This window comes from Crocuta crocuta, unplaced genomic scaffold (genome assembly GCF_008692635.1).
Source record: "Crocuta crocuta isolate KB4526 unplaced genomic scaffold, BGI_CrCroc_1.0 scaffold306, whole genome shotgun sequence".
Classification (NCBI taxonomy): Eukaryota; Metazoa; Chordata; class Mammalia; order Carnivora; family Hyaenidae; genus Crocuta; species Crocuta crocuta.
The window spans coordinates 2,250,075-2,274,096 of NW_027529630.1; the positions used below are offsets into that span (position 1 = coordinate 2,250,075).

At 38.6% G+C, this 24,022-nt stretch overlaps 1 protein-coding gene across 3 annotated transcripts in view; it reads right to left on the bottom strand.

The window, feature by feature from the left end:
• The window catches only part of FAM168A (family with sequence similarity 168 member A), a 124,768-nt gene that overhangs the window by 93,787 nt on the left and 6,959 nt on the right, over nt 1–24,022 (bottom strand). For 2 of the 3 annotated variants that reach the window (XM_077762173.1, XM_077762171.1), the window contains exon 1: nt 7,197–7,245. The exons of the other annotated variant lie outside the window; for it this stretch is intronic. The gene's annotated coding sequence lies outside the window, so the exon portion shown is untranslated. Of the gene's footprint in view, nt 1–7,196; nt 7,246–24,022 lie in introns of those variants that run through there. 3 annotated transcript variants of the gene reach the window in all.

The window sequence follows — 24,022 nt, forward strand, 5'->3', positions numbered from 1 at the left end:
AAGTGTCCTCCTCCCATGCCCATCCCCTCTCCCCCCACATCCATCAGTCCTCAGTTTTTGTCAGCATTCAAGAGTCTCTCATGGTTTGCTTCTCTCCCTTTCCCCCACCATTTCCGCCCTTCTTCTCCCCCTTGTTCCTCCGTCAAGTTCCTCCTAATCCTCCTATACGTGCAAACATATGGTATTTGTCCTTCTCTGCCTGACTTATTTCGCTCAGCATAACACCCTCAAGGTCCATCCATGTTGCTACACATGGCCAGATTTCATTGTTTCTCATTGCCATGTAGTATTCCATGGTATAGATAAACCACATCTTCTTGATCCATTCGTCCGTTGAGGGACACTTAGGCTCTTTCCATGTTTTAGCTATTGTGGAGAGTGCTGCTATGAACATTGGGGTACATGTGCTCCTATGCCTCAGCATTTCTGTATCCCTTGGGTAAATTCCTAGCAGTGCTATTGCTGGGTCATAGGGGAGTTCTATTGTTAGTTTCCTGAGGAACCTCCACACTGTTTTCCAGATGGGCTGTACCAGTTTACATTCCCACCAACAGTGTAGGAGGGTGCCCGTTTCTCCACATCCTCGCCAGCATCTAGAGTTCTCTGATTTGCTCATTTTAGCCACTCTGACTGGCGTGAGGTGGTATCTCAGTGTGGTTTTGATTTGTATTTCCCTGATGAGGAGGGATGCTGAACATCGTTTCATGTGTCTGTTGGCCATCTGGATGTCCTCTTTGGAGAAGTGTCCCAACAGAACCTTTCTAATCTCGACTTGGTACACAAGATCTATACAACTGAGAAAAAACCCAAACCTCCACATCCTCACTCTACCTGTAAAAAAGCCAGTGATTTCAAATACTTTCAATGATATTTTCTTTGTATGTTTTACCCATGCTCATGAAATCTCTGTGGAAACACTGGCATCTTATTACAGAAACTCATTAGTGCTGCCAGGAGCTATGGATTCCAGTCCTTCTCTACAACTTATTAGAAGTCACTTCCACTTTCTGTGCCCCAGTTCCCTCATCAGTTAGAAGTAGAGGCTAGACTAGACATTTTTTAAAGGTTCCACTTTTAGCCATTTATTTATTACACATTATGTCATAATAATGACACAGTACCCTGTGTACCTTCACAATCAGGCCCAAAATTCATTCATTCAATAAACATTTACGTAAGCAAGGCATAAAAAACACAAATATACTAAATTACTCCACTCACATATATAAATACTTCAGAACTGTGTCCCTACTGAAAACAAAACTTGGCTCCAGAATTCTATAGTTTTGTTTTTTTCTAATCACACTTAACGAGGGTTGTGGATCTTTTATTATCATATGCTATACTTAATAACGCTTCCCAAAATAACAACAACAACAAAATTCTCCCTATTAAATCATATTCACTTACATTTCTCTCCTTTAAATCACTCATAGCCTGAACTCATTTAGGGGTTTTCCCTCCACTTACGCAACAGGAGTGGGAGCACTCCTGCTTCTATACACATCTTTTCCTTATAACAAACCATTAGTTCCTTGAGAAGAGACCCAACATCTTATTTTTCTTTGCATCCCCAGTAAGACCTTTTTATAATTTATTTATAATCCAGAGCAAGGCTAATCCAAAAGAATGTGAAATGGTTCATCTTATTATGATATAAAAATAAGACAGTTTAAAATAAAAATGAATAAAAACACCTGGGACATACATTCCAAACCAAATAATCAAAATTCAGGTCCTATATCTACCATATATCTGCTGTGTGACTACTGGCAATTTACAACCTCTCTAGTCAGCTTGTTCATCTGTAAATGAAGATACAATGCCGTATCTCACAGAGAGACAGTAAACCACAGAAGTTAAAGAACTGATTGTCCTACCAGGCACTACTGGCTGGATTCCAGCCTGAGCTCTGTCACGTATTAACTGTGTAATCTTGGGCATCTTACTTATCTTCTTTGGGTCTTAGTGTCTTCATCTGTTTCAAATTGTAATAACACCACTTTTACAGCGGATATAAAAGTTAAGCGAAATTATATATATAAAGATTTAGCACATTGTCAGGCACACACTAAGTACTCAATAAAAAGTAAGTACTCATAGTAGGTATTATCTCTAAGGTTGTTTACAAAGGTCTGTTATAAAAGACAAAAAAAGGCTCTAATCTTTAAGTGCTATGAAATATTTGGAATACCTTATTACAATTACTCATATCCAAAACTATGGAGCAAATTAACAAAAATGAGGAGAAAACAAAAAATTGTCCAAAGGCAGTGGTCTTAAAACACATTTTGTATACATGGCTCCTTATAGTTTCCTCTTTTGGATTTTTGGCCTCCTTCCACAAATCTTTAACACTGCAGTAAAGCAGCAGTGGAAATGTAAGCTACACACTTGCAATCAACAGAAAAGTTGAGGCTTAAGGTTTTTCTATCAAGTTAGAACAAAATTGCCATGTCTCCTCCTTCTGGCCCTGCAGACACCTGAGCAGAAACTGATAATCCGTAGCTGGCAGGAAGGCCAGTTTAAATTGAAGCAGCTGGTTCAATTTAAAATGTGATTTTTGTTTGTTTGTTTTTTTTCAGATACTACTAACACTCAGTGGTGTCTTTGGGTCTATGACCTGCTCTGCAGGATGACAGAAGGCATAGCCAAAATATGAAGGCAGGAGAGGACATAAAAGGACAGGATACAACAAAAATACTCATAAAGCCAGTGTAACATGATCACCAATGTTTCATGTGCATGTACTGATTAGACCAATATGTGCATAGTCACTATCGTACAAATACGTTTTAATGCATTATGACCTGTGTATAAGAAGAGCGTAAAAGAAAAGGCTGATCTGTGTTCCATATTCAGAGTCCTAAAATAACAGAACCAGAAAAGTTTTTAGAGGTATCCAGCTCAGCATCATTGTTATTGTGGATGCAGGAACTAAACGAAAGAGGCTTATCCATGGTCACACAGACAAGTCAAGGAGCAGACCTGGGACCAGAACCCAAGACTAGGCTGATTATGGACTTGAGGACAAAATGTAGGAAAGGGATATATTAAAAAACCTTGTCATTTTTGGAGAGAAATCTCCAGAGACAGTTTTAAAAATCCTCAAATTTACATAAGTCACTATCCATAAGTGGGAGAGATTTCTTAGCTAAGTAAATCACTCTCATCTACCATTGCCTCATCAAATTCTTTTCAAATGCTCATCTCAGGAAAATGGGAATTACAAAATGTCATGGACCTTTGAGGCTGCTCAAGAATAGCCAAAGCTGCATATGGTAAGTTCGTCCAAGTGAAATATCTAAAACAAAACCCCAAAAGAGTAAGAATGCAGAGAGAGTTCGTTACCCAGTTGCTGTCCAGGGTTCCTACAACTCATCTTTGAAGAGGGAGCACACCTGCAGTGGTATCAATGGAAATAAAAATTAAATCCTCAAATCTAGAATTCTATGCTTTTTAAAACTCAGCCCCAACCTCCACTTTCCAGTACTCCCCTCCTCAACAACACTCTAGGCAAATTAGACAGGTGCTTGGCTTTCCAACTTTGTTTAAAGAGGAAAAGAAGTATGTGTTCACTTTTCTCCACAAATCCTGTGCCTTCCCTGTGAATTCAAATCCTAACCATCCTTCAGACCCAGCTCAAGGCTCCCAACTCCAGGAGCTTTCTTTAAAAAGTGCACATTAAAGTGATCTGCCCTATTCAAGGGGCTTTAGTGTCACTCAACCTAATTTGCTGAACCAAATCTGGAGAATACCTGTGTTAAGTGCCACAGAGGATTGTCCCCAGGTGGGGAGCAGGGGAGAGAAAATGGTAGTCATTCTTACACTGTTTTGTATAGTATTTATTAATCCAGGAAACACAAAATTCTGAATAAAATGACTTGGAAACTGAAAATAAAATTAAAATAAAGTGTCCTCTGTGGCTCCAAACCTTTTTCAGCTTTTTTCTCCCCAAAGTTTCTGGCTGCCTGCCTCCCATCTCCCCTCACTCAATCCAATCTGTGATCTAGCCACATCAGTCTAGCTGCTTCTTTCCAAGTACAGCCAACACTCACTGCCTCTAGAGCTTGGCTCTGTCTGGATCATTTTTCCCTGTCAAAAGCATACCAATCCAGTAATTATTTACTAGAAAAAAGCCTGCACAACTTGGACTCAGAATACCTGAGTTAGGACCCCAACTCCATTGACTCCTAGCTAAGATTCCCATCCAGACCTGCCTACCTATCTCTCTTTCTCTCTTTCCTTTCTTTCCTTTCTCTCTCGCTCTTTTTTTTTTTTAGAAAATTTTTTAATGTTTATTTTTTTTTTAGAGAGAGAGAGGAGGGAAGGAAGGAGGGAGGGAGGGGCAGAGAGAGAGAGGGAGACACAGAACCCAAAGCAGATCCAGGCTCTGAACTGTCAGCACAGAGCCTGACACAGGGCTCAAATTCATGAGCCGTGAGATCATGACATGAGCTCAAGTAGGATGCTTAACCAACTGAGCCACCCAGGCACCCCTACCTATCTCTTTCTACTAGGCAATGTGTTCTCTGTATGTAAAATCAGATAATAACAAATCTGAGCATCTCTAATAACTTGAGCTCTTGGAAGGATATAAATGCACAAAAGGCATGACCTCTGCCTTCTAAAAGCTTATGATTTATATGAATGAGTAAAAAAAAGGAGTTGGCAGGGTCTGGTAGGGAGAAAAAGTGACCTGGAGTTAAGGCGTTAGAGTTCTGGTCTCACCTCTGGAACAAACTGTGGAATCTGGGTAAATACCTTCCCTTTATTGGGTCTCAGCTTACCTGTTCTGCAAAATGAGCAGGGTTTTTTTAGGGTCTTCCCAGCTTGGATATTCTGTGAAAAATAACCACAGAACTAGCTCATTCACAGGGTGAGCCAAAAGTGCAGCACAGATAATGCCTAATGTAATCAGAAACAAGCTGCTGAATTCAAAGGAAGCTGCTTTGTGACTGGTAGATCCAGTGGAATCTCAATAGAGAGGTGAGAAAGCTGAAGTCAAATGATTAAAGTATCTGCTGCTAGGAGGTCATGGCTAATCACAGGAACACTTCTCATTCACAGGAAGCTCTACACAAACTCTCCATTCAGGTCCCAGAGTCCCTGGGACCACACAAAGGAGCCTGGTTGCCCAGAGAAGAGGTACCAGTCAGGAGCCTTGCAGGATAGACAATGGATAAAGTCAAATGGGACACAGCCCATCCTGCCCAAAGCTGAGGCATCTTGAGCTTTCCCAGTCATCAAATTTTTTCTTGCCAGAGCAGGTAACAGGAGCAACAGAACAGCAGGGCTCCAGATATTAAATTTTTCAAAATATGTACTGAAGCTCAGGTTCTTTCACCCAAAAACAGTTTTGCTTTGCAGGACTTAAAAATTTCAAAGGAACAACAGCAAATTATTTTTGGAAGCATCAGAAATGTAAAAAAAGGTTTTATAATTTGTCAGATTCAGGTTTAAATCCCAGCAACTACTTATTATCTACATGACCCTGGGCAAGAAATTTAATGTCATTAAGCATTAGTTTCCTCATCTATATTAAGAATCTCCAACTTACAGAGCTTGCCTGAGAATTAAATGCAGTAAATGAGAAACACATTGTAGCCATTCGGTGTGAATTTCTCCTTCCTTCTCCCATATCATACTGTATTAACTTTTAGTATAATATTATTATCCTTATATATCTCTTTATATATACACACACATGATATGTGGATATATGTATATTTATACATCTATAAAGACTATGTAAATATACAAATACATCTATCACTGACATGAGATTGTGAACAGCTTAAAAGCAGGGACAGTATTTTAATCCATATTCAACATCTCCTAAAACAGTGCCTGGCATATAGGAAGGGCCTCATGAAACTGGATGAATATGTCTATCATGTGTCCAGTCCTATGCTAGGTGCTATAAGGAGAACAAAATAATGATCAATAATGTTAAACATAATAGAGGCACCTGGGTGGCTCAGTCAGTTGGGCATTCGACTTCAGCTCGGGTCATGATCTCACTGCTCGTGGGTTTAAGTCCCGCATCAGGCTCTGTGCTGACAGCTCAGAGCCTGGAGCCTGCTTTGGATTCTGTGTCTCGCTCTCTCTCTCTCTGCCTCTCCCCCACTCACACTCTAGTTCTCTCTAAAAAATAAACGTTAAAAAAATAACATTAAACATAATAAAACGTAACAACAACAAACATATAACATTTGCTGTGTTTCAGACACAATTCTAAAGCCTTTAAATGAACTCTCGTCCTCCTCCTGTATCACACTTTCAACAACCTGATGAGGAGGTATAATTGTCCCCACTTTGTGGTAAGACAGCTAAGGCACAAGAGGGTGAAATAACTTGCCCAAGTCCAGAACAGGCAAATCCAAAGAGAAAGCAAGCAGTTTTTTGTTTGCCAGGGGCAATTCATCTCCAGGTCAATGCCTAGTAGTAAATGTCTATTGAGTCTACGATTCATCAGTGGGCCTCTGCTACTTTAAAGAGTAAGAATGTCTGCATGGTAGGGGTACCTGGGTGGCTCAGTCAGTTAAGTGTCTGACTTTGGCTCAGGTCATGATCTCACAGTTTGAGAGTTCTAGCCCAACATCAGGCTCTATGCGGTCAGGGAGGAGCCTGCTTTGGATTCTGTCTCCCTCTCTGCCTCTCCCCCATTCACACATTCTCTCTCAAAAATAGAATGCATGGTAGAAAACACTTCATTCGTTCATCCAGAAATATTTATTAAGTGCCTTCTATATACTTGGCAATGAAATAGACAGAATTTCTGCCCTCATGGAGTTTATTGCCCACTGGGGAAAACCAAAATGGAACAAATATTTACAAGTATACCAATAAATTATTTTTTTTTAAATACGGATTACTATGGGAGCTCAAAAGACACAAGAGCATGTAGGCACAGAAAATTTAGATTGCAAAGCACCTTCAGGTCACTGAGTCCACATACTTTTTCTTTTTTAAGCAACTGAGTAGTAAACAGTCTTTCCCCATCCCAATCTCTGCACCATCATTGCTCATGCAGGTAGTCTTGAATCCACCTGATTACTACAGGCTATTGCTCTTTTTTGCTATTTTAATTCATAGATTTGTAAATCCAACAGAAATAGATGTTATCTATTAACAGTTAAAGAACACTATTTAGGGGGGGAAAGTCTGTATAAGTCACGATGGATTGTGCTTACCCATTAATTCTCTGAGGATGCACTTCTTCAGAAATAAATATTTCTGCCCCTCAAAAAGAACAGGGAAAAACAACAATTCATAAGTATCTTACATACTGCATGAACTTGGTTTTGGCTCAGGGATACCAATAATTTTTTTTGAAATACCTAATATGACCTTGAGTGCTTTTTAATATGAAGGCAGATACTAACACTACAATATAAGATAGGAAACATATGCCATTCATGTTAGGGTCAATTAAGGAAGTAGAAGATCAGGAATCATTCCTTTCAGCATAGGTCATAACTTAATAGTAAATGCCTAGAGGGTACCTGGGTGGCTCAGTTAGTTAAGCGTCCCCTGGTTTTGGCTCAGGTTATGATCTCACTGTTCTTGGGACTGACCCTTACATCAGGCTATGTGCTGACAGCATGGAGCCTGCTTGGGATCCTCTACCCATCTCTCTGCCCCTCCCCCACTCACTTGCCCCACTCACTTGCATTCTCTCTTTCTCTCAAAATAAATAAATAAACTTAAAAAATAGTAAATGCCTATAAAAAAAAGGCAGTGGGCCTTAGGAAACTAGAAAAAGAAGAGCAGATTAAATCCAAAATAATAAGAAGATAAGAAATAATAAGAACAGAAATCATTGAAACCGAAAACAGGAAATCAATAAAGAAAATCAATGAAACCAAAAGCTGGTTCTTTGAAAAGATCAGTAAGATGGATACTAAGAAAAAAGAGAGAAGACACAAAAGACATATCAGAAATGCAGACGTCACTATAGATCCCATGGAAATGTAAAGGATAATGAAGGAATACTATAAATAACTCTAAATGTGACAGATCAATTCCTTGTAAGACACCATCTGCCAAAACTCACACTAGAAGAAACAGAAGATCTAAATAGACCTCTATCTATTAAAGAAATCAAATCAATAATCAGTAATCTTCTAAAGAGAAAACACCAGGCCAGGATGGATACACAGGAAGGGGTGAATTCTACCAAGTAAGGAAACAATTATACCAATTCTCTACAATGTCTTTCAGAGGACAGAAGCAGATGGGATACTTCCTAACTCATTCTGTGAGGCCCGCATTACCCTAATACCAAAACTAGACAAAGACATACAAGAAAAGAAAACTACAAACCAATCTCTCTCATGACCATTGGTGCAAAAGTACTCAACAAAATATTAATAAACGTATTCTTAAAGAATGTAAAATGCTTATACACCATGATCAAGAGGGATTTATCCAAAGTACGTGAGGCTGGTTTAACATTCAAAAATCAATTAAAATTAAAAAATAGGTTATTTTTAAAAATCAATTAAACTAATCCATCATATCGACAGACTAAAAAGAAAAATTGTACAATCATGCCACAGATGCAGAAAAGCTTTTGACAAAATCCAACACCCACTCATGATAAAAATTTTTAATAAACTAGTAAAAGAGGGGAGCTGTCTCAACTTAATAAAGACTGTTTACAAAAAACTACAGCTAACATACTTAATAGTGAGAAATTCCAACTTCTCCTACTAAGACCAGTAACAAGGCAAGGATGTTACCTCTAACAATCCTTTTTTAAAAATCATACTAGAAGTCCTTACCAATGCAATAAAGCAAGAAAAGGAAATCAAAGGTATACAGGCTGGAAAGGAAGGCATAAAACTGTCTTTGTTCAAACCACACTGAGATACCACCTCATGCCAGTCAGAGTGGCTAAAATGAGCAAATCAGAGGACTCTAGNGTAGAAAATCCTAAAGAATTAACAAAACGGTTCCTGGAACTAATATGTAATTAGAGCAAGGTGCTGGATATGAGGTTATTATATAAAAGCAAATTGCTTTTCTGCATATTAACAAAGAAGTAGAATTTGAAATCAAAAACACAATACCATCTACATTAGCATCCCCCCAAAAGAAAAAGGTATAAATTAACAAAATACAAGATCTATATAAGGAAAACTACAAAACTCTGATTAATGTAATAAAAGAACTAAGTAAGTAGATATTCCATGTTCCTGGACAGAAAGACTCGTATTATCAGGATATCAGTTGTCTCCAACTTGATCTATAGATTCAATATAATCCTAATAAAAAATCCCAGCAAGCTATTTTATGGATATTGACAAACTGATCCTAAAGTTTATATAGAAAGGCAAAAGACTCAGAATAGCCAACACAGTATTGAAAAAGAAGAACAAAGTTGGAACGCTGATGCTACCTGACTTTAAGACTTACTACAAAGATACAGTAACCATGACAGTGTAGGACTGGTGAAAGAACAGACAAATACATCAACAGAACAAAAGAGAGAGCCCTGAAATAAAGCCACATAAATACAGTCAATTGATCTTTGATCAAGGAGCAAGGGCAATACAATGGAGCAAAGACACTCTCTTCAACAAATGGTACAGAAAAACTAGACATCCACATGCAAAAGAAATCAATCTAGACACACACCTTACACATTTCACAAAAATTAACACAAAACAGATCACACACTTACTGTAAAACACAAAATTATACAACTCCTAGAAGAGTAGAAGAAAACCTAGATGACCTTGGGTATGGTGATGCCTTTTCAGATACAACATCAAGGATATGATCCATAAAAGAAATAACTGATAAGCCAGACTTCATTAAAATTAAAACCTTTCCTCTCCAAAAGACAATATCGAAAGAATCAGAAGACAACCCACAGATTAGGAGAAAATATTTGCAAAAGATACAACTGATAAAAGATTATTGTCCAAAATATACAAAGAACTCTTAAAACTCAACAATAACAAAACAAACAACCCAATTTAAAAATGGAATAAAGACATTAACAGACACCTTGCCAAAGAAGATACACAGATGGCAAAGAAGCAGATGAAAAGATAACTTTACATCATCAGTCATCAGGGAAATGCAAATTAAAACCACGAGATACCACTACACACTTATTAGAGTGTCTAAAATCTGGAACACTGACAATACCAAATGCTGGGAAGGATGTGGAGCAAAAGGAATTATCATACATTTCTGGTGGGAATGTAAATAAGTACAGCCACTTTGGAATACAGTTTGATGGTTTCTTTCAAAACTAAACGTATTCTTATGTGATCCAGCAATCACACTCCTTATATTTATCCAAAGGAGTTGAAAATATAGGTGCACACAAAAGCCTACAAAAGGATGTTTATAGGTAGCTTTATTCATAATTGCCAAAACTTCAAAGAAACCAAGATGTCCTCCAATAGTTGAATAAATAAATTATAGTACATCCAGACAATGGACTATTATTCAGTGCCAAAAAGAAATGAGCTATCAAGTCATGAAAAGATATGGATGAAACTTAAATGAATATTACTAAGTGAAAGAAGCCAATCATAAAAGACTACATACTGTATGATTCCAACTATATGACATTTTGGAGAAGTCAAAACCATGGACACAATAAAAAGATCAGTAGTTGCCAGGGGGTGAGGGGGATTAGGAGGAATGAACAGGATTTGGCAGGCAGTGAAGTATTCTGAATGATATTATAATGATAGATATATATCATTATATATTTGTCCAAACCCAAGAATATATAACACAAAGAGTGAACCCTAAGGTAAACTATGGATTTGGGGTGATTATGATGTATCAATATAAGTTCACCTTTGGTAAAAAAAAAAAAAGGTGCCTTTCTAGTAAGTAATATTGGTAAAGAGGAAGGTTATCCATGTGTGAGGGCAGTGGGTATATTGGAAATCCATGTACCTGATCAAGAGGTAAAGTATAATTCTCTTCCTCATGAATCTGAGCTGGATTCACCCAACCAGTAGTATGCAGCAGAAGTTATGCTATATGACTTCCAAAGCTTAGTCAAAAATGGCCATTCAGGGGCACCTGGGTGGCTCAGTTGGTTGAGCATCCAACTTTGGCTCAGGTCATGATCTCACAGTTGGTGGGTTCAAGCCCCACATTGGGCTCTGCACAGACAGCTCAGAGCCTGGAGCCTGCTTCGGATTCTGTGTCTCCCTCTCTCTCTCTCTGTCCCTCCCCTGCTCATGCTTGCTCTTGCTCATTCTGTCTCTCAAAAATAAATAAACATTAAAAAAATTTTTTTAACTTAAAGTTTTTTTAAATTGCCTTTCAGCTTTTGCCTGGTTCTCTTGGATACTCCCTAGAAAAGCATCCTTTATTCATTCAAGCTTTCAACAAATATTTGTTATGAATCCCTACGATGTGTCAAACCCTAGACATTGTTTTAGGTAGTAAAAATGAAACAGTGAACCATTCAGCCACTGCCCATCTTCACAGAATTTATACTCTAGAGGAGGAAAAAGATGAAGAGCAGGTAGAACAGACTAAATACATCATATAATTACAACTTGTAAGAGATGATCATAAAAAAGCAAATAAGAGATTTTCTTGTGAATACCAAGTCAAGAAAGGACACTCCAAGGTAGTGACATTTAAACAGGCCATAACAGAGGAGTCGTTAGCAATAATGGAGGAAGGTACAGGGAAACATTTTAGGGAAAGGAATAGTATGGGCCAAGGCACCAAGGCAGAGAAGAGCTTGATATGCTCTCAGAGGAACGGCGAGTGTGTGGCTGGAACAGAATGAACACAGTGGAGAATGCATAAGGAACAGAGGATAGGTTTTTGAAACGATACTGGTGAGTTAATCATCCATCAGTGAGAGTAGCATATCAGTAAACTCACCTCTTAAAATTATAATTTAAATACTCTTTTAAAGCCAGGCTATATAACTTCAGATATAAAACAAAAGAACTCAGGTAACAAATGCTGATACTGAATGCTGTATGACTAGAAGTAGTCACATAAGCAAGCACATTATGCAAAAATGGGAATGTTTCCAAGACAAAGGAACATATGGTTTGAAGGCCTTCCTGTAATTAACCTCTTTAGAATTTCAGGACACAGAAAGACAGAACTGACTTTTTCATTGCCTCGTTAATGGTGCATTTCATAAATCATACCTGATTTGACCTAGTTTCATTTGTCTCAACATGTTTCTCTGAAATCATAGTTCATAAATGGGGAGGATGATCAAGCCTGTCACCAAAGGATCCCCTGACTAAAAAGAAACAGCCCCTTTACAGAACATCAAAGGGGCTCCCTACATATCCTGCCCAAAGGCTTTGTCCTCTTATCTGGTGTCAAGCCCTTGAAAAAGAAGAAATGGGCTTACACATTATTTCACACTTCTGTCAAACATCTGTTTTTACACCCAAAGACAACTGAAATAATGAGCTGAAAAAAACCATTACTGCAATGGCTCCCAGAAAACCACCTCACAAGCCTGAGACCTCCCAGCAAACACTACCTTAACAGCAAGGTCCTTTGTTCTAAAAGACTCTCACATTGGTTGAAATCAGTAAGTTCCAAGTTACTGTCAGTTAAAGTTTTGAGCTGACAAAATTTCATTATGGTACAGCAGTTTCAGGAAATATGTTATCATTTTTATAATAAGATGGATTTTAGTTTTATAATTTGAAAGAATTGGTGGCTTTTTCTGCACGTGCACCCTAGCCTATTATTGTGGCTCTCAGTAGGAGCCATAAAAGGAGCAGCCTGTTGGCCCCCTCTCCAGGAATAGTCTGAATAACAGGACTGGGACTCTGTAACTCTTATCTGTGCTGTTTTTTCAACACCTGTGGAACTCTCTGAAGGCACTGCTCCTCAGGGAAAAGAAAACGGAGACACAGCTACCCCTACCTACATTGTGATCACGAACACTTGACCAGGCCAAGGACCCTCTTTTCCTCTCCACTGAGCCCAGGGGTGGCAGGAGATAAACATAAAAATCTGCTCTTGTTTTTGCTCATATCTGGTCATGAAGTTTGCTCTGCTGGTGAATAACAGCTCTTATTTTCATCTTCAGAATTTAGAAATCAGTCTTCAACAACCACAAAGCAGCCTCACCAATACGCAAAGAAAACCAAAGCAACATGCAGTTAACGCCTGTGGACGAGACTAGTTTAATGGTAATAACAATGAAAAGGGGATAACCTAGTATTTGAGGTAAACCACGAGGGCACAGACTCATACTGAGGCCTTCACCCTGGGTTGAATCTTGTAGTTAACACATGAGGGCAAAGAATGATTCTCTACCACTAGACAACGGGGTTCCTTACTGAGAATAAAATTCTCATACATGATGAATGAGCAACAAATCATTTGCAGAAGTGACTCAAAGAAATATCTGGAGCATAGGAAATTCAGAAGCACTACAGTCCAACAAATATGTCAAAGAGGGAATTCTCGGGGAAGTTGAAATTGCAGCTTAGAAAAGAAGGAAACCTACCTTGCTAAAGGTGGGGGGTAAAAACACACAAAAAAGTAGTGGAGCAACAGCTTGCATTCAAATTCTCTGATTCCCAAGCCTAGGCTATGATTTCCCTCTCTTATAACAGGCGTGTTTTGTCAGGTGCCAACAAGTGATTTTTAAACGTGTGTGTGTGTGTGTGTGTGTGTGTGTGTGTGTGTAAACATTATTACAGATTATGTATTTTATATATAATATGTATTTGTACATGTAAATATATTTATTATAAATACACATACATATACATACATCCACACATACACACACACACACATATATATGCAATTCTTATAAAAGAGCTATCCTGGGGCACCTGGGTGGTTCAGTCGGTTAAGCGTCCGACTTCAGCTCAGGTCATGATCTCACAGCTTGTGAGTTCGAGCCCCATGTCGGGCTCTGTGCTGACAGCTCAGAGCCTGGAGCCTGCTTTGGATACTGTGTCTTCCCCTCTCTCCACTCCTCCCCCACTCACACACTGTCTCGGTCTCTCTCTCAAAAATAAAATAAACATTAAAAAATTTTTTAAAAAGAGCTATTCCTATTCCACCAAAAGGGAAAACAAAACTGCCAAGTTGGCATTCACAAACCAGTTATATAGTAATTTATTACCCCAGCATCAGCTACTCAGGAACCGGGTCATTGGGACTCTTGTTTGCTAGGTCAGGCACTTTGCAGTGTCCTAGATGCAGAGGCTGTAATGACCAATATAAAAAATATTGAGAAGGCTCTGTTGGAAGCACGAATATTCACTTGTATGAATACCCCAAGGCAGCCTGGAGCAGAAAGCCCACTGGTTAGAATCAGAGGGCCAAAGCTGGAGTCTCAGCTTCTCTAGATATTCACTCTAAAACCTTGGACCCCCTAACTCTCTAGGCCTTATTTCTTTTTTTTTTTTTTTTTTTTTTTTTTTAGGAGAGAGAGAGACAGCGTGAGCAGGGGAGGGTCAGAGAGAGAGGGAGTCACAGACTGAAACAGGCTCCAGGCTCCGAGCTGGCTGTCAGCACAGAGCCCGACGTGGGGCTTGAACCCATGAACCGCGAGATCATGACCTAAGCGAAAGTCGGATGCTCAACCGACTAAGCTACCCAGGTGCCCCATCTAGGCCTTATTTCTATGTAGGTAATAGCCCTTTACTTCCTGTGTATGTAGTACTACAAAGTTCATAACAAAAAAATTGGCAGTCCCCTACCTTACTCTTGACTTCTGCTTCCCAAAGGCAATTGGTTTCAACTTTTGGCTTTTTCTTTTGGTATTTATCTCTCCATTTCCAAAACAAAAAACAAAAAAAACAAAAACAACAACAATAAAAAAAAACCCATGCCTGTACTGGTTATTTATTGGTTTAATTTTTTTTTTTTTGGTCAATTTTAGTCACCATTATCTTTCTGTATGTATAACATGATCATCACCCCCACAACTATCCATAAATATATATGCATACTACCCTTCCACTAACATAGATCACAGTTTTTCATTAAATTTATATTTAAGATATACCCATATGACAGAATATTAGTCAGCAATCAAAAGGAATGAACTACTGATATGTGGGGAATAAGCTCAGGAATCCCCAGAGCTTACACCAATGGGTTAACAAGGCATAAAGAAGTACAAAGCCATAGGATGCTCTCACCCAAGTTTGGGTACACAAGATTAGCACCCCAGAATAGGGAGGTACAAAGGCAACCCAGAATAGAGAGGGATGCAAAGGCACCCAATAATACAAAGGTATATGAGGTAAGCAAGATTAGGCATTCAGGGCAAAGCACCCCCCTAATTTAGTACTACAGCCGAAAGCTGCTTTCACAGGAAGGAAGGACCAAATTAGGTAAGGAGGTAAATAGGGCTATAGACCACTGCACTGCACTATCAGTGAGGCTGCCCTGATGCTACCCTGAGCAGAGCTGATTTACAAAAGAAAAGGCGCCTTGTTAACCTTGAAGCATTTTGCCCTGTCTTATCCCCTAGGCTGGCTAAGATAAACAGACACGGAGCCTTCTGTCTGCCATTAACAACCATCTGCCCATATCTCCATCTGTCCAGCACCAGGATTTTGTTTTATATTGACCCAAACCCCAAACACTGTATAAATCTTCAAACCCTCTTTCCCTCAGGCCCATGAGTTCATGTTCACCAATTCATTGTTTCTTTATGCATGCCCATCATGTTTGTAAGTCTTCTGATCTTAATAAATATGGGGCAAGAACTCTTATTCGGGGCTCTTGTCTTTTCCCGGACATTAGCCATTTTTCCTATTTTAATCCTGTGTCCTCTATCTTGCTGGCTGAGAGAGAACTTTGGACTCTGAGTCTACAACAATGATAATACATAACGACTTGTATGGATCTCAAGGGCATTATGCTGAGTGAAAAAAAGGCCATTTGCTGTATTATTCCATTTATATACTTATCCTGAAATGACAAAATTATAGAGATGGAAAACAAATTAGTGGTTACCAGGATTTGTGGTGGGGGGTGGTAGGTATGACTATAAAGGGATAGCATGAGGGAAATCTCTGCAGTAATGGAATATTCTGTCTTCACTGCAGTGGTGGTTACACAAATCTACACATGTGATAATATGGCACAAAACTATACACACACATTGTACCAATGTCATTTTTCTGGTTTTGATACTGTACTATAGTTATACAAGATCCAACCACTGGGGGAAACTGGGTAAAGGGTATATAGGACCTTTCTGTACTATCTCTGCAACTCTCTGTAAATCTGTAATTATTTCAAAACAAAATGTTTTAAAAAAACTAATATTCAGAGTTTACATTATTATGATTTTCACAACTAAGCCACAAAATGTATTATGACTGCATTGCCCTTCTTCGACAACTAGAATCCTAATTTTTCCTTGAATTAATAGTTGCCTCAGTTTTAATTTACAGAGTTTAAATGTCCTTTTCCCCACTTCACCTCCAAAGTATCCAAAATAATATTAAGGCTCCTTTTAATACAATAAAAAATATCAGATAAAGTATTGGTTTCATTTTACCTTTTTTTCTAAAACATCCCTCTAGGAGACCTCCACCCTCTTGTTCCAATCTGGTAATGCTCTCTAGTCTCAAGGCCTCCTGCATAGCTGTGGTCTTGGAATACCTCTTTCCCACCACTCTGAGGTTCCTACTCACTTTTCTCTTCTCTGTTAAATTCCTTTATTTCCTAGATGCATGTGTTCCTCTTTCTTTTCCATCTTATTATGATGTATCAAACTACCAAGTTTCCGGAGATATAATATATGGAAAATAAATTTTTTGGGATGCTGCATTTCTAAAAATATTTTCCTTTTTTTCTACCTTCATATCTGATAGTTACTTTTGACTGAGTATAGAAATATATAGTTGGAAATCATGTCCTCTCAGAATGTAAGTTAATTCCTCCAATTTCTTCTAGCTTCCCATATTGTTTTTGAGAAGTCCAATACCTTTGTATATGACCTGTTAATTCTCTCTGGAAGCTTTTACAATATTCTCATTCTACCCAGTGTTTTGAAATTTCATGACAATATATTTCTTTTTTTTTTATTCATTGTACGGAACATACTTGATTGGATTTTCAATCTATACATATATATGTGTACTTAAGTTCTGGGAAATTATTTGTTTGATGATTTCCTTCACCTTGTGATCCAACACCTAATTACGAGGAGGCTCAGAGATCTAAAGGGACTAAACTAGAGAAATTAGAGAGAAGGAAATCATAAAAAATAATTAAATCAATTCTTTTGAATTTAAATAACTTTTACATTTATTTAAATTTATTAAAATTTTTCTTTTTAAAGTTCATTTATTTATTTTGAGAGAGACCACACGCAAGCAGGGGAGGGGCAGAGAGTGAGGAGGACAGAGGATCCTAAGCGGGTTCTGTGCTGACAGCACAGAGCCCTATGTGGGGTTTGAACTCAAGAACCGTCAGATCATGACCTAAGCCAAAGTCAGCCACTTAACCGATTGAGTCACCCAGGCACCCCTACATTTAAATAAATTTTAAACTGATCTTCCAATTTCTTTCATCTATTTTCTACTTCTTTGTTTTTATTCTTTCTTTAGTTAATTTATTATTTTTTGAGGTTGGGGGGAGAGGCAGAGAACGAAGGGGAGAGAGAATCCCCAACAGGCTCTGCACTGCTATCATAGAGCCTGATGTACAGCTTGAACTCACAAAACCATAAGATCATGACGTGAGCCGAACCAAGAGTCTGACACTTAAGCAACTGAGCCACCCAGGTGCCCCATAGTTCCAATACATTTTTAAGGGTCTAAAGTTCTTTCTTGCTCTCTATTCCTTCCTTATAATAGGACCTTATCCTTATATCATGAAGGCAGTATCTCCATTGATCTGAGTTGTTTTCAAATTTTCTTTTGCTCCCTACAACATCTCTCTTGTGTCTCCACCCACCCCTCTTTTGGATATGGAGTTTGTTTTATCTATTTATTTTCATTCTATCATTCATGTTAGACTTTTTTCAAATATTAGGTGATCTTTGCCTATTCTCTCATATTTAAGAAGAAGGCACTTGCAGATATGCTGTATGAATAGTAGGGCATGTTAACTTCTAGGCTTCCTTGTGACAAGACAAAGTAACAAACCAATTTTTTATTGGGGAGGCCCTTAACATCTGTGAGTCAGTTACTCAGAGAGGAATCCTCCAATCTCCCACCTGAGGAGAATAAGCTTGATTACCTAATAAGTGGATGGAGACCTTCACTTAATCTCTGATTTCAAAATGTCACCTCTCTTTTTCTCTCAACTAAATGTGCTATTCCCAAGTCCATGGCTTCCTTGCTTTTATTTCCCTTGAGAATACATCTCCAATTTTCTGAAACAGTGAAAAGATCTGGGGTTTTAACTGTTCCTTATAACCTCTGAACTCCTGTTTTCAGCTCCACCTCTCAGCCTAACATTCAAGACACCAAGAACCTCTGGTATCTAGAGCTTTCTAGTGTTCCACACTACAAATAGCTTTATTTGTTAATATTCATATTCCCTCTGCAGCCTCAGCATCTGGCCTTCCCTAATGCACTAAATCATCCATCACTTATGCCTCTTTTCCATATTCTCCTATTCTCTTAGCTTTTGTAAGTTAATACTAGTTATTTCAGTGAGGTTTTTAAAAGGAGGTAAGATGTACATGCTCAATCCACTTTATTTTCATCATAAGTCCTCTCAAAGTTCTTGAGAGAACAAAAGATAGAAAGAATATGAAAGTTCTTGTTAAACTTGTAAATGTTCAGTAGTACTGTTAGTGGTAGGAATAGATGTTATTTTTAAACAGAGGTGCCTGGGTAGCTGAGTCAGTTAAGCATCCGACCCTTGGGGCTCGGCTCAGGTCATGATCTCACAGTTTGGGAGTTCGATCCCCGTGTTGGGCTCTGCACTAACAGCACAGAGTCTGCTTGGGATTCCCTCTCTATCCCTCTTCTGCTTGCTCGCTCTCTCTCTCTCTCTCTGTCAAAATAAACTTTAAAAAATAAATAGCTATTCCAAAACAAAGGACTTTTTTTTTTTTTCTCTCTGGTGTTCTAGAGAAGCACCAAGGCATTCATAAATAAAATGTCAAAAGTATTTGCAGCCTATATATCAAAAGATGAATACCTTTAATATATAAAAGAGCACCCCCTCACCAAATTGATTAGAGACAGAGAACCTAGCAGGGACTATGCAATAAATAACACAAAATTCACAGAACTACAAATGGCCAATAAACATGAAAACATATTTAGCTTGTCTAGTAATTAGGAAGATGAAAATTAAAACAATGAGGTCTTTTTCTCTCAATGACCATAGCAAAAACTGTAGAAAGTAATAATATCCAGTGTTGACAAGGTATGACAATGTTCCCAGTGATAATCAAATACCAAAAAATAAAAGGGCCTTCTTGCTCCTCAGTTCTAATTCTAATCCTCACTATATGACTCTAAACAAGTCACCCTCCCCTCTATGGGCCTCAATTTCCTCAACAGTTTGTTGTTGTTGTTGTTGTTGTTGTTGTTAAAACAAGAACAAAACCCAGGGTGCCTGGGTGGCTCAGCCAGTTAAGTGTTTGGCTCTTGGTTTCAGCTCAGGCCATGATCTCATGGTTTGTGAGATAGAGCCCCGACTGGGGTTCTGTTCTGACAGCGCGGGGTCTGCTTGGGATTCTCTCTCCCCCTCTCTCTGACCCATCTCTCTCTCTCTCTCCCCCTCCCTCTCCCAAAATAAATAAACTTAAAAAAAACAACCAAGAACAAAACCCTAAATTATCAAGAACATCTGATTTGCTTATCTCATAGGAGTGTTGCAAAGAAAAAAGCAACACTGGCCATGAAAGAATTTTGTAATCTTTAGAGCTCAGAATAATCCTGTAGCATTTATGAGAAGGAAAATGAAAGCATAGTCTTAAAAATAAGCTACTTACTGTCAGCTAAACATCCTATGAAAGAAACAGTGAATTTTCCCAAAGAACTACAGAAAGAGAATTAAAAAGAAATCTAGGTTCTGCTTTTTACCATATGACTGTAAACAAGTCCTCTAATCTCTGTGCTTCAGCTTTAAACACCTCTAAAATCTATAACTGTGTGACAAAGAGAGAAATGAAACCCTTGAACTGAAACAGTTGGAATTCAAACTTGCCCAAGTCTCTTGCCTAAAGAGGCTAAGGAGATCAGAGGCCAGCTTTGTAGAGATATCCAGTTTACTGTCCTATAAAACATTTTTTTACTGCCCAGCCTTCCTTCTTGGCTTATACCAAAGAAATAGCAAAATAACGGCATGATCATACCTCATTAAAGACCTCGAACAAACCCTCCTCAGTCTTGTGTATGAAACAATGAACCCAGAAATACAAGCTAGTGGAAGTTTTGAACCACAACTCAGTCTTTATACTCCACTTTCTCTACAGAGAGCAACTTGAAATAGCAATATCAGGACGACGGCTTGGGAAGGAAACTTTCAGGGGAAACAACTCCATAGTTCTGTCTGGAGACATGGTAGGAATAGATCAAGTAAAATGGTTCCTAAAGGAAATGACAAGACCTCCCCACTGGAAGAATTAATCAATGAGTATTTATTAAGACCTGATCCATCCCACAGGAACTATTACACCCTCAGGGATCTTTTCCTTCAGAACTCCTAAGAGCAGTCATAGCCACTATTTAGCACTTAGCATACTCAAATACTATGTGCCAGGCACTGCACTAGATATTTTCATTTACATTAGCCAGTTTCTTGCTCAAATCAAACCTATTATTAGGTAATTACTGGCTCCATTTTACAGATAAATAAATTCAGGCTCAGAGAAATTAACAGATTTACCCAAAATTATGGGCCATTACTATTGTCATTATTCTTGTTTTAGTAAAAAGGAAACTGAAGCTCATACAGGATAAATAACTATTAAGTTGTTAAGTAGCTGAATGGGATTTTGCCCAGGTGATTGTGCTATTATAGCCCATACTAATTCCACTATATGGCTTTTCCTGTTCAATGCTAACCCACAAAATGGAAGCAAGATTTCAACTCTAATGAGTGTGCAGTTAAAAATAAATGACATGTGCAGGCTCTTTCTTCAGTTTCTTCCAAAGAATAAATGTCATCACTTCTTTTGCAGTTAAGCAGCAGCATTTACTGCAAGGAAAATCAAAGGGGATGGTAACTAACTATCCTAAGATTCTCTAGCCAATGGTAGTTTCAAAAGAAATGAAGGAAAGGTGACATTGGCCCAAGGGCTTCTCACTGTCATGAAATCACACTCCCATGTCAGCAATCAGTGGTCATCACAGTGGATAATCACAAAATAACTAGCTGAATAATCTGATTAGCAAATCCTGACATTACTGGTCTCTTCCAATGCATTGACTCCCTTCCAATGCATTCAGTGGAAAGCTATTCTTATAACAGACTCTCTCTCTCAGGCCACATGCAATATTCTGACCCCTCAAGCAGTAAGACAGGCATCTGGGCCCCTAACTTTGCCTGACTGGCAACCAAAGAAAGGAATAATTGACTCAAATCTAAATCATTTACCTAAAGGCTTTTGGTAAGCCTGGCTTAGAAACAACAAACAGACTAGCCACATAAAACTTGCATCCTAACAATAATTAAGTGATCTATCTAATTTCAGGCCCCAGAAAAGGAAAGAACCCTATAGGAGCATGAGAAGAGAAGCTTAATGTAGGGAATGCATCCGAACTCTTTTGTAAGCTGCTAGTGTGGGATTTGGAAAAAGAATACCCTGCTGCCAGATAGCAACCACTCCACAAATCAGATATCTGAAGCTCAGGTTCAAACTGGCTTACTTAAAAAGCCAATTATTGGGGCGCCTGGGTGGCTCAGTTGATTAAGCCTCCAACTTTGGCTCAGGTCATCATCTCATGGTTGGTGGGTTCGAGCCCTGCATCGGGCTCTGCGCTGACTGCCAGCTCAGAGCCTGGAGCCTGTTTCAGATTCTGTATCTCCCTCTCTCTCTGACCCTCCCCTCCTCCCCTGCTCACGCTGTCTTCTCTCTCTCTCTCTCTCTCTCTCAGAAATAAATAAAACATTAAAAAATTTTTAAAGAAAAGGCCAATTATTAGCGAACACTATCATTGCAGTCTTGCAAGTACTGCTCTTTTGCTCTGTTGTTACTTGCCCAGCCCCAAATGACCAGAAAGAGAAAATCAATTCCATACATTTATATTGCCAACAGTTAATAGAAACTCTGCGCTTGTGCCCTTGTAGGCTGGGAGAAAGGGATAGATTGTTGCCCTGTTCAAATTTTTACAACAGCCTAACCTGAGCTCATATCCCACCTTTGCAACTTACAGGCTGTATAACTTTGGTCAAGTAGCTCAATGGTCCTGAGCCTCAGTTTTTCCATCTGTAAAATGGGTATAATATAATGGGCTCTAGGGATGAAATGAACTAAATTGTACATGACACATAACACATTAATCTCTTTGCTCTTTTGAGGAATATACTTATGTGCACAGTAACTACCCCAGATTTCAGAGCATAACGCTTTAGGAAAGGGGATATGTTTAATTTTATATTAAACATATGAACAGGAAAATGTTCTTACTGTAGCATCTAATGCAAGGTATGCACATGACAGGCGCAAGACAAATGGCATTCAATTAAGGTTTTAACTGCTAGGGAGGATGCTTAGTTCCAATTCCTTCCAAGATAATCAGACTTAATGCCAACCTAGAGAAACACCTAATTTTCCCTATCTTACAGAGTCTTTCCTTCATTCAAACAGTATTTACTGAGCAATTTTTTAGTGCTAGCCCCCTTTCCGGGGCAATGCAGATATAAATATGACACTGTTCCAGCCACTATCAAGCTCATGGTGCAATGAGGAAAATAAGTATCAAAACAGATTAGTACAAAATGGAAAGTATTGTTTGCTTTAAGGTTCCAAACCAATTCTTTATTGCCCTGCTCTGTGATACTGGACTGGACCATACAGGCTACCCATGTCCATTCCCAGTGGATTCATGTTCAGATTTTGCCTATAGAGGGTGTTGGAAGGAGATTACAAACTAAAAGAGAAAGAAGGGACTTTTCCTACAAATCAGCAAGTAGATCAGCATGCAGGGGTTCATGATAGATTTCAACACAGTGGCTTTCCAGGTTTTGAGGCAAGCACTCTCCAGCCAGTTTCTTCTTCACCACGGCAGCAAGCAACACATTCCTACGACAACCGTACACTCTCCTCAGAGGCCTGAGTTTCAGCCTTGTGGAGCTCTCTTTTCTTAATCTTGTAAGTTCCTTCCTCATTTGTTTTTCCTTCAGCCCTAGGGATGGTACCAGTTTTCTGTAGTTGCTACCCTATTACACCTTAGAGTTTTCTTTTATCTCTTTTGTAGTTAACTACTTTTATCTAGTTAACAATTCTTCATATTAAATTTTACCTGTTCAACTTATTGGTGTGGCTTCTAACCTTCAAGTGGACCTTGACTGCTGTAAGTAGATTAAATGTTGTGATACTGGTCATGGAGTCCAACCTCCATATTTTATAGGTAAGATACTGGAGTTTCAAAGATTGGAAGTGACCTACCTGCCCAAGGTCACATGATGGTAGAACTGGAATTAGAACTCCTGCATCTTGGCTCTCAATAAACAATAAGCATATACCAAGCACCTATTCTATGTCCAGACTCTCCACTGGCTGCTGAAAACACAACAAATGAACTATACCAAAATCCCTGCCCTCAAGGGAGCTCACCACCTGGTTGCTCCCTTATAAGAGACAGATACCAAAAAAAAAAAAAAAAAAAAAAAAAAAGAGTGAAGACAAGAGGGACTATATAAAATGTCCAAACAGCTAAACTGCATTCTCACTTGGGCAAGAAAAAGGAATGATGAAAAATAAAAGGATAGGACTGCTTAACAACACTTTCTTTTTTCACGTTAAGCTTAGTTTCAGAGTAAAACATTCTCTGTGGTAGAGAGTACCTTCCTATTAACTACAGAGTTCCTACCAGTATTCACTGGAGTTTTCTACCATATAAAAAGGATACTTAACTACTCTGCATCCCCA